Source organism: Hemibagrus wyckioides, linkage group LG24 (assembly GCF_019097595.1).
Source record: "Hemibagrus wyckioides isolate EC202008001 linkage group LG24, SWU_Hwy_1.0, whole genome shotgun sequence".
In the NCBI taxonomy this organism is placed as follows: domain Eukaryota; kingdom Metazoa; phylum Chordata; class Actinopteri; order Siluriformes; family Bagridae; genus Hemibagrus; species Hemibagrus wyckioides.
This window is the reverse complement of record NC_080733.1, coordinates 16214956-16232648: the sequence shown is the minus strand read 5'-3', so window position 1 is coordinate 16232648 and position 17693 is coordinate 16214956. Positions and strand designations below refer to the sequence as shown.

The following is a 17693-nucleotide window of genomic DNA, read 5'->3' as shown; positions in this document are numbered from 1 at the left end:
CTTTTTATTTTCAAAGTAAAAGTAATTTAACGCAAACCCGTAGGGCGCGCGCGCGTACTGTAAATTAACGGAATCTCATACACACTATATACATCACATTGTCGATATTTTTATTTTATTTTATATTACTGCTCAGTATTATACGGAAAGAGGTTTTTTTATTCTTTGTAGGAATTGCTTATTGGCGTTTCACTACACACACACACACACACACACACACACACACACAGCTGCAATCAGAAATATTTAACCCAACAAAAGTGTGTTTGATGGCTTCCGTGTTGCAACTGCTTTCTTTAAATGCCACCAATGATTTTCATTTGGATTTAAATCTCGTGAGGGAGAAGCCCACCCCAGCATCACTCCAGGATGTGTTTCTCAACCAAGCTTATCAGGTAACATGGAAGGGATTGACATCTGCCCCACACAGACTCTCTACTGGTGTCCCACAAGGCTCAGTACTTGGTCCTTTCCTTTTCTCCCTCTACACTTACACTCTTGGCAAAGTGATATCCTCACACGGCTTTTCATACCACTGCTATGCTGATGACACCCAACTTATCTTCTCCTTCCCTCCCTCAGATACCACAGCTTCTACCCGAATCTCAGCGTGTCTGGCAGACATTTCATCCTAGATGACAGCTCATCAGCTGAAACTTAATCCCAGCAAAACTGAACTGCTGGTCATCCCCGGTGATTCATCCCCAGACAAGGATCTTGTATTATCTCTGGACAACTCAATGATCTCCCCTTCAGCCACTGCTCGTAACCTTGGGGTAACCATGGACAATCAACTGTCCTTTTCCTCCCATGTTGCCAATGTGACACGCTCATGTCGGTTTCTTCTGTACAACATCAGAATGATCCGACCATTTCTATCCACACAGGCTACTCAAGTGCTTGTTCAGTCTTTGGTCATTTCGAGACTGGACTACTGCAACTCTTTACTGGCAGGTCTTCCTCTGAATGCAACACTGCAAATGATCCAAAATGCAGCTGCACGGCTTGTATTCAACCTGCCTAAGTTCTCCCACACCACCCCACCCCACCCCACTGCTGCGTTCCCTCCACTGGCTTCCAGTAGCTGCACGCATCAGATACAAAACAGCGATGCTTGCCTACAAAGCCAAGATTGGACCAGCACCATCTTACCTCAAAGATCTTATTATTCCTCGCACTGCTCCTCGCTCCCTCCGATCCACTAGCACTGCCCGATTGCTCCCACCATCTCTCAGGGTAAAAGGTAGGTATTCATCTAGACTGTTCTCTGTTCTGGCACCGAGGTGGTTGAATGAACTTCCCCTAGATGTCCGCACAGCAGAGTCTCTGACTGTCTTCAAACGACGTCTTAAGACCTACCTTTTCCTGAGGCACTTAAACTAGCGCTTACCTTTCACTGTTTATGTATTGTTATATGGTTTATTTAAAAAAAAAAAAAAATTCCAGTTTTAGGTGAATGGTATCCTAAGTCTGTGACCTATTGAACCAGTGTTAATGTTTTCAATGATAGTGACTTAAAGCACTTTTGTATGTCACTCTGGATAAGAGTGTCTGCCAAATGCCAGAAATGTAAATGTAAAATGTAAATGTTCCATAAGTTTTCAACTTCCTTATAATTAAACAGTGTTTCTTGGAATGTTCATTTTTTTTGGGAAATATCCTTATACCCAAGGCCCAGGTGTGATGAAAATCTCCTCTCAGATTTTGTGGAAGCTTTTTTGTCTTTCCCATGATTTCAACTCACCTTGAGTACCTTTATGGATGAGGTTATAGATGCATCACAGCTGAAGCAAATGAAGGATCATTATAGAGTTCCCAAAGGCTTAATTGTGTTTCAACTCCACTTTAGGCCATAAAAACTGCCAGAAATCTTTAAAAACAACAATATTACATAGGGGTTGAATAATTGTGACATGGCTATCTTAACAAAATATTTTAAGAACTTTTTAATTGATAACACCTTAAAATCTTTTAAAATGTTTCTCTCCATATGAATATCAACTCCATATTAATGTCCATGGTTTACATGGGGTGTATAGTGTGAGGGTATGTTTTCTTTGCTGGGGAAGGAAGTGGTTGTGGTAGAATTTCTGGTTTAAATTTTCCCCCCTTCATCAGGGTACAGCGTATCTCTACATCTACTGTAAACAGAGAAGTTGCTATAGAAATAGAAATAAGTCTACATGAAGCTAAAAGGATCTATACAGTAGCTTATTAGCAGTGGCATCTCTCATTAGCATTAGTAATAGATCATAGGTCAGATTTGCTGTCCTTTAAAACAAAACAAAATTAATTAATGTACATTTACTTTTTAAAGGTCTATGCCAAGGGGAGATGCTTCAAAAAGTTTATGGGGTGTTAAATTTACAAACTAACACCACAGTATCCAAGCACTGTAATATCAGCTCAGTTACTACCTTAACCTGAACAGCTTTAACAAACAAATAAAAAAAATGTACACTGTATAAAAAAAATCGGTATATTTTACGGTAAAATACTGGCAGCTGTGGTTGCCAGAATTTTACCGTAAATTGTACGGTGACACTGTTCACCACTTTACGGTATGCTTTATTAGCAACCGTAAATTTCACAGTTGAGAACTGTTGTTTGTTTACAACAAATCACTGTTAAAAAAACAGACAGAATGTAAACCTGTTTACGGTAAACTACTGTCAAATAAATATACTGTAAACCTAATTACAGTCTTTCTCAGATAAAAACCACAACACAGCCGTAAATCATATTACAGTATTTTATTTGTAAAGTTCGAAAAATTTAAAATTTACGGTAAATTACTGGCAGCTGTGGTTGCCAGAATTTTACCGTAAAAAATACAGTACAACACAATGCATTACAGTTGGTTTGCCTAGATTTTACTGTCAACAACTTTTTATGATTAATTACTAAATGAATAAGGTCCATTGTAAATCAAGGCACAAAAATATCAGACTAAAGCAAGAAAACACATGTACATATTCAGTGTTAAGAACAGTTTGAATTGATCAAATACCTTGTCCAATACACACAAATTAGTAATGAAATCTTGAAGAAACAGCACATGTCCATATGATGGATAATCCATGGTGAAATAACATTATGTATCAGGGCTTACTTGCCCTGGTTGAACAAGAGGAATAGGTCACTGAGTCCAGACTTGTGTGAAGATATGGGATAGACTTGGACATGATGTTCGAGAAACTGGAAGCTACAGCATGTACTGTCACTAGTTCAGCATGAGGACTTGCATGTTGTCCACGATGGGCTGATCTGATCCTCTCTGCAGCCAGAAAACATACACAAAGAACATGTTAGATTGAGGCAGTGTTTAAGCATGATGCCTACAGAGAGATAAACAGCCTTCTAGTTGTCCAATAAGTGGTTCAAATATGTTCAACTTTGCTCCAATGAATTATACATTAATGAAGGCAATAGTTATTAATTAATTAATTAAATAATTAATATGGTTTTGCAGGTTATTTTTTATAACTGATGGTCTCAAGGAGAAAGTTCTCATTTCAGAAACATTTCATACAAGTCATCATAAGCATTTATTTTATGTCTGTTGACATAAAATAGTCTAAACACAGTTGCCTCCACTGAAGCAATCAATAATCAAATTTACTACAACACTGACCAGTAACCAGTCAAATGTACAACCACTTACCAATATTTATCCTGGACAAGACCAGCATCTGATCAAAAGGGATGATTTGTAGAACAGGAAAGAGATTGATGAGGTGTATTTCAAGAACAACTGCTGGCAGATAACAGCAACAAAGACAGTAAGAAATATATTGCCTGAATTGAAAGTAAAATCATCTCAAGCATCTCGATGTAGGTTGTAAACTACAATCAAATGGCTATATTAAATAAATAAATGGCTAATCAAGTGCCTCACCTGGTAGAACTTGTACCACATACTGTACTGTTCTTCAGGCAGTCAAGCTTCAGTTCCAGCTCAGGCCCTTTGCTGCAAATCATCCCATCTCTCTCCACTGTGTTTTTACTGCCACTGCCCAAAAAACAAAAATGCCAAACAAAAAATTACAATACAATTTTGGAGTTTAAAGAGTTTAGAATCTCACCATGTTCCTGGTCATCACAGCAGGCAGCACGTTGTTTCCTCCAAGTCCATAACCGCTCAGGAGTTTAAATACACTATATTGCCAAAAGTATTCGCTCACCTGCCTATACTCGCATATGAACTTAAGTGACATCCCATTCCTAATCCATAGGGTTCAATATGACGTCGATCCACCCTTTGCAGCTATAACAGCTTCAACTCTTCTGGGAAGGCTGTCCACAAGGTTTAGGAGTGTGTTTATGGGAATTTTTGACCATTCTTCCAGAAGCGCATTTGTGAGGTCACACACTGATGTTGGACGAGAAGGCCTGGCTCTTAGTCTCCGCTCTAATTCATCCCAAAGGTGTTCTATCGGGTTGAGGTCAGGACTCTATGCAGGCCAGTCAAGTTCATCCACACCAGACTCTGTCATCCATGTCTTTATGGACCTTGCTTTGGTCACTGGTGCACAGTCATGTTGGAAGAGGAAGGGGCCAGCTCCAAACTGTTCCCACAAAGTTGGGAGCATGGAATTGTCCAAAATGTCTTGGTATGCTGAAGCATTCAGAGTTCCTTTCACTGGAACTAAGGGGCCAAGCCCAGCTCCTGAAAAACAACCCCACACCATAATCCCCCTCCACCAAACTTTACACTTGGCACAATGCAGTCAGACAAGTACCGTTCTCCTGGCAACCGCCAAACCCAGACTCGTCCATCAGATTGCCAGATGGAGAAGCGCGATTCGTCACTCCAGAGAACGCGTCTCCACTGCTCTAGAGTCCAGTGGCGGCGTGCTTTACACCACTGCATCCGACGCTTTGCATTGCACTTGGTGATGTATGGCTTGGATGCAGCTGCTCGGCCATGGAAACCCATTCCATGAAGCTCTCTGCACACTGTTCTTGAGCTAATCTGAAGGCCACATGAAGTTTGGAGGTCTGTAGTGATTGACTCTGCAGAAAGTTGGCGACCTCTTCGCACTATGCGCCTCAGCATCCGCTGACCCCGCTCCGTCAGTTTACGTGGCCTACCACTTCGTGGCTGAGTTGCTGTCGTTCCCAAACACTTCCACGTTCTTATAATACAGCTGACAGTTGACTGTGGAATATTTAGGAGCGAGGAAATTTCACGACTGGATTTGTTGCACAGGTGGCATCCTATCACAGTTCCACGCTGGAATTCACTGAGCTCCTGAGAGCGACCCATTCTTTCACAAATGTTTGTAAAAACAGTCTGCATGCCTAGGTGCTTGATTTTATACACCTGTGGCCATGGAAGTGATTGGAACACCTGATTCTGATTATTTGGATGAGTGAGCGAATACTTTTGGCAATATAGTGTACATACATGAAATGTTGCAGAAGTGAAATACTTCAAATTCTTTTTATTCAATAATAAAATAAAATCATTTGGTGGTACTATTCCACTGTTAGTCATATTATCACTTATTTAAAACACAAAAATCAAAACTATGTTCTGTTCATGTGTGTGTGTGCGGGACACCAGACAAACGAGTGTGTGTGGTCCGTAAAATTTTGAAAAGCACGTGACTTGAGGCTGAGTTGTTTCATATTGTGCTTGAACCCTCCCAGTTTTGTTAGCGAATCAAGTTGGTTTTTATATATTTGGAGCATTCACCGGGTGGGAAACAACATCAACTAGCACGTTAAAAGATAATAGAGCATTTCACCTAACATTTCCTTAAATGAACTCAGGCTTTAATGGGCCTTAAACGATAGATATCTACAATTTATGTTTGTAACCATCTCCAAAGCACTTAAATAAACAACGTGGTTCATTTCTGTGAAGCCTTCAATGAAGTTCAAGTTGCAGCAACAAAAATAAACCGGGGCAATATCAGAGCCAAATGAACACAACATAAACACAAAACCACAACACAACCACAAACACCCAAACAATTACCGCCTATAATCATTTTAATTGGATATAGCACATTAATTATCAGATTCAACCCATATTTAAACATATTTTAATTTAAAAGCAACCTAATTGAACAAACACATTCCATATTTTTAACATCTTGTTTCTGTAGAAATGAAGGTATATTTTTGCTGAATGGTGGAAGGTTTTATATCGTAAATTTAAATAAACATATCAGCAAAATCTGTAATTTAGACAGAGTAATACCTTTGATTTTAAGGTAATTACTTGTGTATGAAGTTACAGCATTTTACCGTTAATTTTACCAAAAATTTCTATTTTCACAGTAACAATGTGTATTTTTTACATATTAGGACAGTAAAAATGAAAGTACATACTGTTTCTTTATTTACGGTAATTTGATGTATGAACTATAGTGATATACTATTTTTGACTTTACGCTCTTTTACTGTTGCTATTTCACAGTTTTTTTACTGTAATTTTCACGTACATTTTTTACAGTGTACAAAAATTAAATAATTAAATAAATGAATAATAAACACAACCAATACAAGCTAATTGTGACTGAGCCCCTTTTACTTTTATAGCTCCAAAATATTAAATGTTACTATAAAAGCATAAAACCTACATGCAGTGCTTTAATAAATAAAACTTATAAGTAATAAGTAATAAGTAATATATATAAATAACTAATAAGTAAAAATTGCTGCTGTATCAGAGAAATCTATATTATAGACAAAACTATAAGTCTTTGTTATAGAACAATTATGAACTTTCTTATTTCCTAAATTGCCTAGTTATTACCAGTAGCATCACACCACTATGTCACTGATTATTTTCCTATAACTGCACACCTCCAAGCCTTTCATCACAGCAATCCTTGTAGCGTTAGCCCACCTCCTGAAGGGCAGGAGTCTCAGGGCTTTCTGACTCAACCCCACTGAACACCTTTGGGATGAACTGGAACACTGACTGAACCCCAGACCTCAACATCAGTGTCTGATCTCACTAATACCCTTGTAGTTGAATGTTCACAAATCCCCACAGCCATGTGCCAACATCTAGCGAAAAGTGTTCACAGAAAAAGAGTGGAGCTTATTATTAGAACAGCAAAAAAGGGAACAACTTTATATTAATGTCTATGGTTTTAGAGCACATGCATGCAACTTTAAATTCAAGCACTGCAGGTTTCAGTAAATAAAGGTGTGTGTGTGTGTGTGTGTTTTCTTCAACTGGGGAAGGTAGTGACTGTGGTAAAATTTCTTAAATTATGGTTAATTTCTACATCAGGGTGTTCGAAGAAGAGAGCTGACGAGAGTCACTAAAAGGTCACAATTCTGACTAAAGTTTTAATGTGACATCTAAAATCTACTGTAAATGAAGTAGTGCTAAAAGGATCTATACAGTTGTTTATTAGCAGTGGCATCTCTCATTAAGCACATTAGTAATTGATCATAGGTAAGATTTGTTGTGCTTTAAAACAAAACAATACAAAACAATTAATTACTGTATATTTACGGTGTAAAGGTCTGTGCCAAGGGGAAAAGTGTATGGTGTGTTCAATTTTCAAACCAACACCATAGTATTCAATCACTGTAATATCAGCTCAGTTACTACCTTAACCTGAACTAAGTACAGCTTTAATGAACAAACAAAAAATGTACAATAAGTAATTAATTAAATTAATCAATAATAAACTTGACCATTTTTGGTTCATGATGAGCAGCTGTATGGTCTAAAAAAAAAAAATTATAATAATAATAATAATAATAATAATAATAATAATATTGTTAATGAAAATCTTGAGTAAAGAGAAGTTTTCTTGTTTCTCAGTAACATGAAAAGTCGTGTGGTAATTTTTTTTTTAACATCAAGTTAAATAAGAAGAAAAAAAAGGAAATAACTGTTTATAGCTGTGGATGCACCAAAAGATTAAATGTTATTATAAAAGCATAATAACTGCATGTAGTAGTGCTTTAATAAACAAATCTTGGAAAATTGCTGCTGTATCAGAGGAATAAAACTCATGTCTTCGTTATAGAATAATTATGAACTGGTCTATGGTTTTATAGAACATGCATGCAGCTTAAATTCACACATAAACATAAAATGTTTTCACATGAAACTGCACGTTTCAGTGTGTGTGTGTGTGTGTGTGTGTGTGTGTGTGTGTGTGTGTGTGTGTGAGTTTTATTCAGCTGAGGAAGGAAGTGGTTTGGTAGAATTTCCGGTTTTAAATTCCTTGCCTTCATTAGGGTGTTCAAAGAAAAGAGCTGACAAGTGTCAATATAATGGGACATATCTGACTTAAGTTTTAATATGACCCATCTAAAATCTACTGTAAAACACCCACAGACAGTTCCTTGGACTTCATGGCTTGGGTTGTGCTCTGATATGCACTGTTGGGACTTTATATAGACACGTGTGTGCCTTTTGAAATCATGTCCAATCAACTGATGGACTCCAATCAAGTTGTAGAAACATCTCAAGGATGATCAGTGGAAACAGGATGCACCTGCGCTAAGTGTTATGGCAAAGGCTGTGACTACTTATGTGTTTTTTATTTTTAATAAATTTGCAGATTTTTATTATGGGGTATTGTCTGTAGAATTTTAAGGAAGATAATGAATTTAATCCATTTTGAAATAAGGCTGTAACATAACAGAATGTGGAAAAAAGTGAAGGACTGTGATAATGCACTGTAGTTATAGAATAAATGAACTTCCTTATTTTCTAAATTGTAGCATCACACACATGATAATTTCCTGTAACTGCACACCTCCAAGTCTTTCATTTCTTACATTTTCTATTCTCTGTTGAAGGAGATGTCTAGGAGCAAAGACGGCAAGGAACGATCAACATGTTTAGTAAGGGTCACTAAACACAGCCAGTACAGTCTTATCGTGACTGAGTCCCTTTTACATTTATAGCTGTGATGACTGACAGCATCAGAGCAGTCCTTGTAGAGATACCCCACTTCCTGAAGGGCAGGACTCTCACTGCTTATCTAAAACTCAGTGCTTCTACAACAAAGGCAGAGCCGCAAAAGAGAAAGAGAAAGACACCATGAACTGCCTCTATCTATCGAACTATCTCTTGGTTTTGGGTGAGTCACATCTACATCTGTGTAATTCTGTCTTATCATAACTTTTAAACTCTCGTAGCATTTATGGTGTAAGATTTTGGGAAGCATACAATTGCTGTCCACTTTATTAGGAACAGCAGAGACTGCTGTATGTGTGTCAGGGTTGAAATTATTATTTATTTATTTATTTTTTTGAAAAATCAAGTTGAACAAATTTCAAATGTCATTCAATTCATTCAAATATACTAGAATGCCCCCCTCAAAAAAACCTATTATTCTTTACAGTATTTTATTAACACCCCATACAACCTACAACACAGAATAAAATGCAGTCATACGAGGTTGCTTGGCACTGCTCCGCTCGTTCTGTCCATCTGTCCTACTTTCTGCTGCCTCGTTGGGGTGGGGTGAGCCCAAAGATTTCTACTTGTGGAGGTGTAAGACAACAAAAACAGTTGTCTAAAATGACAGTGAAAGCTTCTTAGCTCTTGACTCTTGGCTCTTGACTTGGTTCCAACCACCATGCCACGGATACAGCTGAGTCACTGGCCATCTTTAAACGATGGATGAAGCCCTACCTCTTAAAACACTTAAACTCTTATTTTGATATTTAGATTATTTTTATATTGAACCAGTGTTGGTTTATTAACTGATAGAGACTTTAAAGCACTCTTGTACGTCACTCTGGATAAAAGCGTCTGCCAAATGCCAGAAATGATTCACTGAGATCAAACTTTCCCCAATTCTGCTGCTTGACCTGAGCATTACCAGAAGCTTGTGACCTTTTTTATAGTTTTGCATGGATGTGAAACAACTGACTTCCAAAATAAGTGCATGAATATATGCAGGTGCAAAAGTTTTCCTAATAATCAGGGAAACATTATTAAACTACTTCCGCATCCTAGTCAATAAACTAATCCACATCCAGACAAAAAACTGCAAGACAGTGAGGAAGAGTTGTTCTGGGTGAAAGCAAACGCAAACAACACACTGTAACAGAACTCCTGATGCAGAAAACGTCCCCCAAACCATGACACTTTCTCCTTCACCTTACACTGACTTCTTTACACACTTTGGGTTCAGTCTTTCCCCAATCTAATGCCAAATATAATGTTTCCCATTGGATCAAAAATATTCGGGCCAGTTGTCCTCTGATCACGACACGCTGAATTTCTTATACAGCTACATGTTAGGGTGAATGCAAATGTTTATCAGATCCTCTTTCAACAACATGCAGTTCCTTCCTTGTGAGCATCTCCTGCAATTTTCATGCAAGACAATCCTCTGTCACACTGTAAAAGAACACTGAATTAATGAAATGGTTAGCTCAGATATATACCTGATCAAAAACTTTTGGAAAATCCTCAGCAATAAAGCTATTGCACTACAGTTGAACTCACTGAACTGTGGAAGAGACTGGCCGAGATCACACCAGAGCAGTGGACCGAGATCACACCAGAGCAGTGGACCGAGATCACACCAGAGCAGTGGACCGAGATCGCGCCAGAGCAGTGGACCAAGATCGCGCCAGAGCAGTGGACCGAGATCGCGCCAGAGCAGTGGACCGAGATCGCGCCAGAGCAGTGGAACGAGATCGCGCCAGAGCAGTGGAACGAGATCGCGCCAGAGCAGTGGACCGAGATCGCGCCAGAGCAGTGGACCGAGATCGCGCCAGAGCAGTGGACCGAGATCGCGCCAGAGCAGTGGACCGAGATCGCGCCAGAGCAGTGGACCGAGATCGCGCCAGAGCAGTGGAACGAGATCGCGCCAGAGCAGTGGAACGAGATCGCGCCAGAGCAGTGGACCGAGATCGCGCCAGAGCAGTGGACCAAGATCGCGCCAGAGCAGTGGACCGAGATCGCGCCAGAGCAGTGGAACGAGATCGCGCCAGAGCAGTGGACCGAGATCGCGCCAGAGCAGTGGACCGAGATCGCGCCAGAGCAGTGGAACGAGATCGCGCCAGAGCAGTGGACCGAGATCACGCCAGAGCAACTAGTGATAAGTTTTATATCAAAATTTTTTAAAAAGTTTAAAAAAGAGTAACATTAATTAAATGCTGTGAGAAACAACAAACTGGGCTGCACAATCCATATCCTTCTGAAACACACTTTTTTACTTAATCTTTACATCATACATGGTCTACATGGTGACATATGCAGGTCCTCTCATGTATATTTAGGGCCAGAGCACCGAAGGAGCAAGGCCAGAGGCCTTGCACCGTAGGTGCGGAAGCCCTATTGTTTTGTTTAGAATTTAATATTTATTTATATTTTTTTTTTCAACCTTTCGGGGTATTTTGGACCCCTTAACATGCTCAAAAACTCTTGAAAATCAGCAGACAGGTTGGAATCTGCGGCCATTAGGACGTCACTGTGGCTCGGCCCTGGGCGTGGCACACACCCGTTACAGCGCCCCCTGGAAAATCTTGCTGCATAGCTGATACACACTTGCACGTATCCATGTACTTCTTGGGACACACTTAGATCTCATTGAACTGAACAACTTTCACACTGCATGTCTAATCCACAGGAAGTGAGTTACTTTGAGTTGTTTGTAAAACGCACCCAATGGAATTTGAAATACTCCTCCTAGGGAATTGATACAACCGTCACCAAACCCAGGCTAAAATGATCTCAAGACATTGATAATGCAAAATTGTGAAGGGAATTTTGATATCTCAAACAGTTCAGCCGTGAGAAGCCCTTAAACTTATGGCGAATAAAACGAAACAGGAAGTGGCTGATAACTTGTGTGTACATTAAGTGATCTACATGAAACCTTAGGATTATGTTAAGCATTGAAAGCTGATCACACTGATATGACAACTGTGAGTCTTGGTTGTAGTGCCACCAACTGGCAGCAGGAAGTGTGTCACTTTTTGAAATCTGTAATATTTTCTCCCTTACTTTCACCTGATTCGGTTCAAAATCAGTCAGAATAATGACAAGACATGGCTGATGTGAACCTGTGAAGGAATTTTTGATAACTTGAATCGTGTTACTATGGCGACGATTTACCAGAACATAATAGAAGAAAATGAATCTTCTCATATCTTACGAGTGGAAAGGCCTAATGTTCCAAAATGTTTCACATAGAGAGTGTAAATGTTTATGAGAAAGTCCAGTGTGGCTGCTCACAGGGCGTGGCACAGAGCTGTCACAGCGCCCCCTGGAACTTTGTCAGAAATATAGCTGCACAGCTCATATTCACTTGGACGTATATGCATGAGAGCCGGTATACAATTAGATCTCATCGAGCTAAATGACGTTCATCCACCTGTCATGGGATCTGCTTAACAGGAAGTCAGTTATTTTGGGATGTTTGAAAAACACACCCAATGGAATTTGATATACTCCTCCTAGGGGATTTGTATGATTTTGACCAAACAGGGTCCAATATGATCTGAAGACATTGAGGATCTAAAATTGCTAAGGGATTTCTGATATCTCAAACGGTTCAGCCGTGAGGAGCCCTTAAACCTATGGCGAATAAAAGGAAACAGGAACTGGCTAATAACTTCGGTGTCTATTGTGTCATGTACATCAAACCTCAAATTTATGTTAAGAGAAGAAAGCTGATCACATGGACATGACTACTGTCAGTGTCAGTCATAGCACCACCAACTGGCAGCTGGAAGTGTGTCGTTTTTAGAAATCTCTAATGTTTTCCCTTACTTTCACCTGATTTGGTTGAAAATCAGTGAGAATAATGTCAGGACATGGCTGATGTGAAACTGTGAAGGAATTTGTGATATTTTGAATGATGTTGCTATTGTCAGGACATAATAGAAAAAAATTAATGTTCTTATATCTTAACAGTGGAAAGCCCTAATGTTTCAAAAAAAAATGTACATAGAAAGAACAACTGGTTGTAAGTAATTCTGCATAGTTTCATGATTTTGTGACGCTCAAATGGCTCACAACAAATTTTTACATTTATCAGTGCTTTGATTGGACATGGTTTTGGCCTGACTCCTGCAGTACTAGACTATGTCCACTAGAGGCTCTTTCCCTTTTATTCGTTTTTTAAATATGGCTTCATGTTCACAATTTATATACACAGAGTCAACCAAAAAATGTATATACACTTCAGGAAAAGAAAAATAGTATGATGTATATTATATTAGTATAATATTAATAATATTATCATAATATTATCATAATATCATCATATTCATCTCTGGAAAAAATAAGAGAGCACTGCCCAATCTCCAGATGTAAACCCTATTGAAAACCTCTGGAATGTCATGAAGAGGAAGATGGATGGTCACAAACCATCAAGCAAAGCTGAGCTGTTTGCTTTTTGCAAAAAGAGTGGCATAAAGTTCCCCAACATCAATGTGAGAAACTGGTGATCATGGAGCCAAAACTCATGCAAATCAGGGTTATTCCACTAAATATTGATTTCTTAATGTTATTTAGCCAAATCATTAACACAATTTGTTTACAAATGATTTGCATTTTGTTTTATTTGAGTTAAAAAAGCTCTGCAAATACTGCATGATCTTGGGTTATTTTGATGTGTTGTCATTTCCTTTAAATATACACTCTAAATAACAATAGTTATACTTTGAATTTAGGAGAAATATTGTCAGCAGTTCACAAAAAAAATTCAACAACACTCTTCATCTCACCAATACATGAACCTGGAAGAAAAAAATACAAGAAACTGATTATTTTGCAGTGGTCTCTTATTTTTTTTCCAGCGCTGTATATCAATAAATCACATATATCAATACATTTAGTAATAAAATACTTATACAAATTTTTCTTTTCCTGAAATGTGTATACATTTTTCTGGGTGACTCTACATTTATATATAACTTCATATAGTAATATAGTTTAGAGGGAGAGTCATTGTCCCTTTTGACATCACTGGACATTGCTATGATCATGCTATGTTTCATTACACCCAAACTGTCACTTTTGCCCTTATATCGTTTAGACGGAGAGTTAGTTTTCTTGTTGCCATCAGTGGACATTGCTGTGATCACTTTCAGTACACCCAAATTGTCACTCTTGACCTTTTGGTATTTCCCCTTTTAATACATGTACCCACTGTGCTCACTGTGTCTGGTGTGCCTGGGCGGCAATGGCACCATGTAGTGATGGCCCATAGTGCGAGGGCCCGTCATTGCTGCTTGCAGCTATATTATTATTATTATTATTATTATTATTATTATTATTATTATTATTATTATTATTATTATTATTATTATTATTAATAATAATAATAATAAAACTGAACTAAAGGTAAGTCTTTTCCTGCAGGTCTTCTGTTAGTCATACTGACCAATATGACTGCTTCTTCATACTGTCTTCTGGGATATGAACAAGGGCCAATCATTTGTAAAGGTAAGGACAGACCTGTAACATATATTAGATAATATATCATAATTTCAGACATGCATTTTTTTCTTAAACAGTTTTTATTCCCTTTAAGACTAACCTGATGTCGTCTGTTATTTGTTACTTTTTAATTATAATACAGTGAACAGCAGCATGCTCATTAACCTCACAAGCTTTCATTATATTAACTGATTTATCGTCTGAGGTGTGTGGAATACTGTTTGTATTTTTACACACTCTTTGAAAAAGAAAGTTTCTGTTCTGCGTAATAGAAATAATAGAGGAATAAATGAAGTGTTTACATGATTCTGAAATTTCTGGAGATTTTGCTTCTTCACCCTACAGTGAATGTATTTATTCTTTATATGTGATCTCCATCCTACAACACAGATTACAATGAATGTAAAAACAATACATGTGGTGATAATGCAACTTGCCACAACACAGTGGGTAATCCCTACTGTCAGTGTAAACCGGAGTACCAGCCGAATCGAGTTAAATTCACTGAAGAGCAAGGTGTACTATGCAGCGGTCAGTATGTTGTATGTAATATTCACAGATTTTTGTTCCTATAATTAACAATGCACTCAGGATAACCTTATGTTAGTTTTATTGATGATGAGTAATGGGTAGGCACTAGGGCAGTTACAGTAACTCTGCTTCCTACGGCAGCACAACCCTTTTCATTTGTTACATATTACCTTTGTCCATCAAGGTAGGTGTGGAAGTGTTACTGTAGGAAATATGACTGGAAAAAAAAACAAACAAATGACAACAAAAAAAATGACTGTAGAGTGTTTCCTCAGCACAGAACCAAATTTGTCAATCCAGCAACAGACAAAATAGAAAAGTGGTCCTTCAGTGGTTCATTATAGACTCATTGTATAATTAAATGTTGTTCACTTCATAAAAATTGTTCTATTTATACTTTCTGAAAAACTTACACAATATTAAAATTTTTGAAGGTTGTTTTTCTTGTGGAACCAATAAGGTTCTATGCAAAACTTTCTATTACCTTTAAGAATAATCTGATGTTATCTAGGTTATTTATTACACAGCAAACATGCTCAGGCATTATGAGCTTTCATTATACTAACTGATTTGTCACTGGGCCCGTGTGTTGAGGAACTGAATCTATTCATCTTGTTTTTTGTTTTTTTTATGCACTTTTTGAAACTTAGTTTCTGCATATTAAAATTAATACATGAATAAATGAAAAGTGTTTACATGATTCTAAAATTACTGGAGATTTTTCTGTCTGCTTCTTCATCCTACAATAAATGTATTTATTCTTCATGTGATCTCCATCCTATAACACAGATGAGGATGAGTGTGTCGATAAAGAAAATAGATGTGGTAATAACACAGTTTGTTACAACACAATTGGTAGCTTCTACTGTCAGTGTGAACCGGGCTACCAGCCGGAATTTGTTCACTTCACTGCAGCTGAAGGTGAACCATGCGAAGGTCAGTACGTCTACAATATTCACAGTTTTCTGTTCCTGTATTAACCATGCACTCAGGATAAACCTGAACCTCTGCACTTGTTCTGTTCTCTTAGACATCAACGAGTGTGAAGGGAACCAATCCATCTGTGGTCTTAATGCTGTGTGCTATAACAACATCGGGTCCTATCACTGCATGTGTGCTCCAGGTTTTGTGGCCAGTAATGGACAGGAACGCTTTAATGCAAGCCAAAAGGTTACATGCAACGGTGAGGTGTGAATTAGCTTAGAAGCTACACAACAACAACTTATTCTATGTATTTGCGTGAACATGTTTGTTATCATGCTTGCTTCTTAGTTTTAATAAACATGAGAAATGTGACAGGTTTCTATACTTTTCTGCGAACTATGCCACACATTTAATAGCTTTTCCTGTACCTACTGTTCTCTTACTAGGTTTGGTTTCTGTGATTGATGTATTATTATGATATTATATTTAATAATATTGACCTCTAATTGAGAAGATAGACCGCTATCAGAATGCTTTCCAACAAGCAACACATCGTGGTATAACAGGAACTTAGTTTTGTGTGTTGTTCCATGACATGAAACAGTGCACTCAAGATGTACCTGGAACTCTGCACTTGATCGTTTCTCTCAGACCTCAACATGTGTTTAGGTTTTTACACTGACTGATGAATAAATTAGAATGTTGCCAGAAATCGAGTCATCAGTGTCCTAATTTGTAGTGAATCCTTACTAGTTCTCCAACACATCTACATTATACACTGATTCACTATATAGGGAGCTAGATTTTTTTTAAATAATTTCATTTTTACTTATTCATACTACAATGTATTACTAACTATGGTTTTTAATTGTTTTTATTTCTGAATGGTATGCAGTTTTGATATTGTCTTGAAACTTTTCAAGTAAATGAAAGTATTTACAGCTGAATCTATTCCATAATTCTCTTGCAGAAACCAAAACAAGGTCTGAGGACAAAACTCAGTGTGCTCCTGATGGTGTTTGCTATAAAATCAGCAAATACTGCACGAATACTGCACACAGTCCCAGCACCAGAGAGCAGCAGCAGTTTAACCCGATTCTTCTCTCAGTTCTACCTGTCAGTCTCTGGATACAGATAAACTACCAGTGACACATTTATTTATCAAAATCGTAATCTTTAAATCTAAATCTTACAGCAGGAGAAATCAGTCAGTGCCATTTAGAATTATTTGTTTAGAGAAGAAGAAGAAAAAGAAAAAGGTTTACTTAAAGCAGCTTGTAAAACTACTAAAAACTCACTTAAAGCTAGACTTGTCATGATAGCTGGGATGTTAAGCTGAAGTGATGGGGAAAAAATAACTTTTTGTATTTGAATAAAATCTATCTTCTGTGACTATGTCTTATTCATACTTTATTATCCACAATATTATCCACTCCATTATCACATAAAAGAATAGTTGTGTACATCATAGACACACTGTCTCCACTTCTACTTAACATTTTTTTTTTTTACATTTGAAACAGATAATTTGCTATAAAACATGATTGCTGTGGAGAATATTTAAACTCGCCCAATCTGGCAACCTGGTCTGTACTGTCTGTTGTTTTCTTCTCCTTTTGCACTGCTGATGTTCATAGTGTGAGCATGAGGTAGGAAAAATCTCGGTCTATTAGTGCTTGCTGCAGTTCCTATTTCTTACCACTAGGTGTACTAATAAGTCATTGTAAGCTTTGTGGGCAAATGTGTGCGCCACAACATCTGGAAAAGTACACAAATTAATGGAAAATTAACTTATATATGCCAAATAACAACTGTTTTTCTGGTGGAAGCAGCTTATCAT

The 17693-nt window shown here is 37.8% G+C and overlaps 1 long non-coding RNA gene across 1 annotated transcript; it reads right to left on the bottom strand.

Annotated features, from left to right (window-relative positions):
• Positions 1–2953: 2953 nt before the first annotated feature.
• Positions 2954–4440, bottom strand: LOC131345392 (uncharacterized). The gene is made up of 3 exons (XR_009203476.1): positions 3899–4440; positions 3665–3754; positions 2954–3277 (listed from the first exon to the last, which is right to left on the bottom strand). It is a non-coding gene; the product is annotated as an uncharacterized LOC131345392 (long non-coding RNA).
• Positions 4441–17693: the final 13253 nt, after the last annotated feature.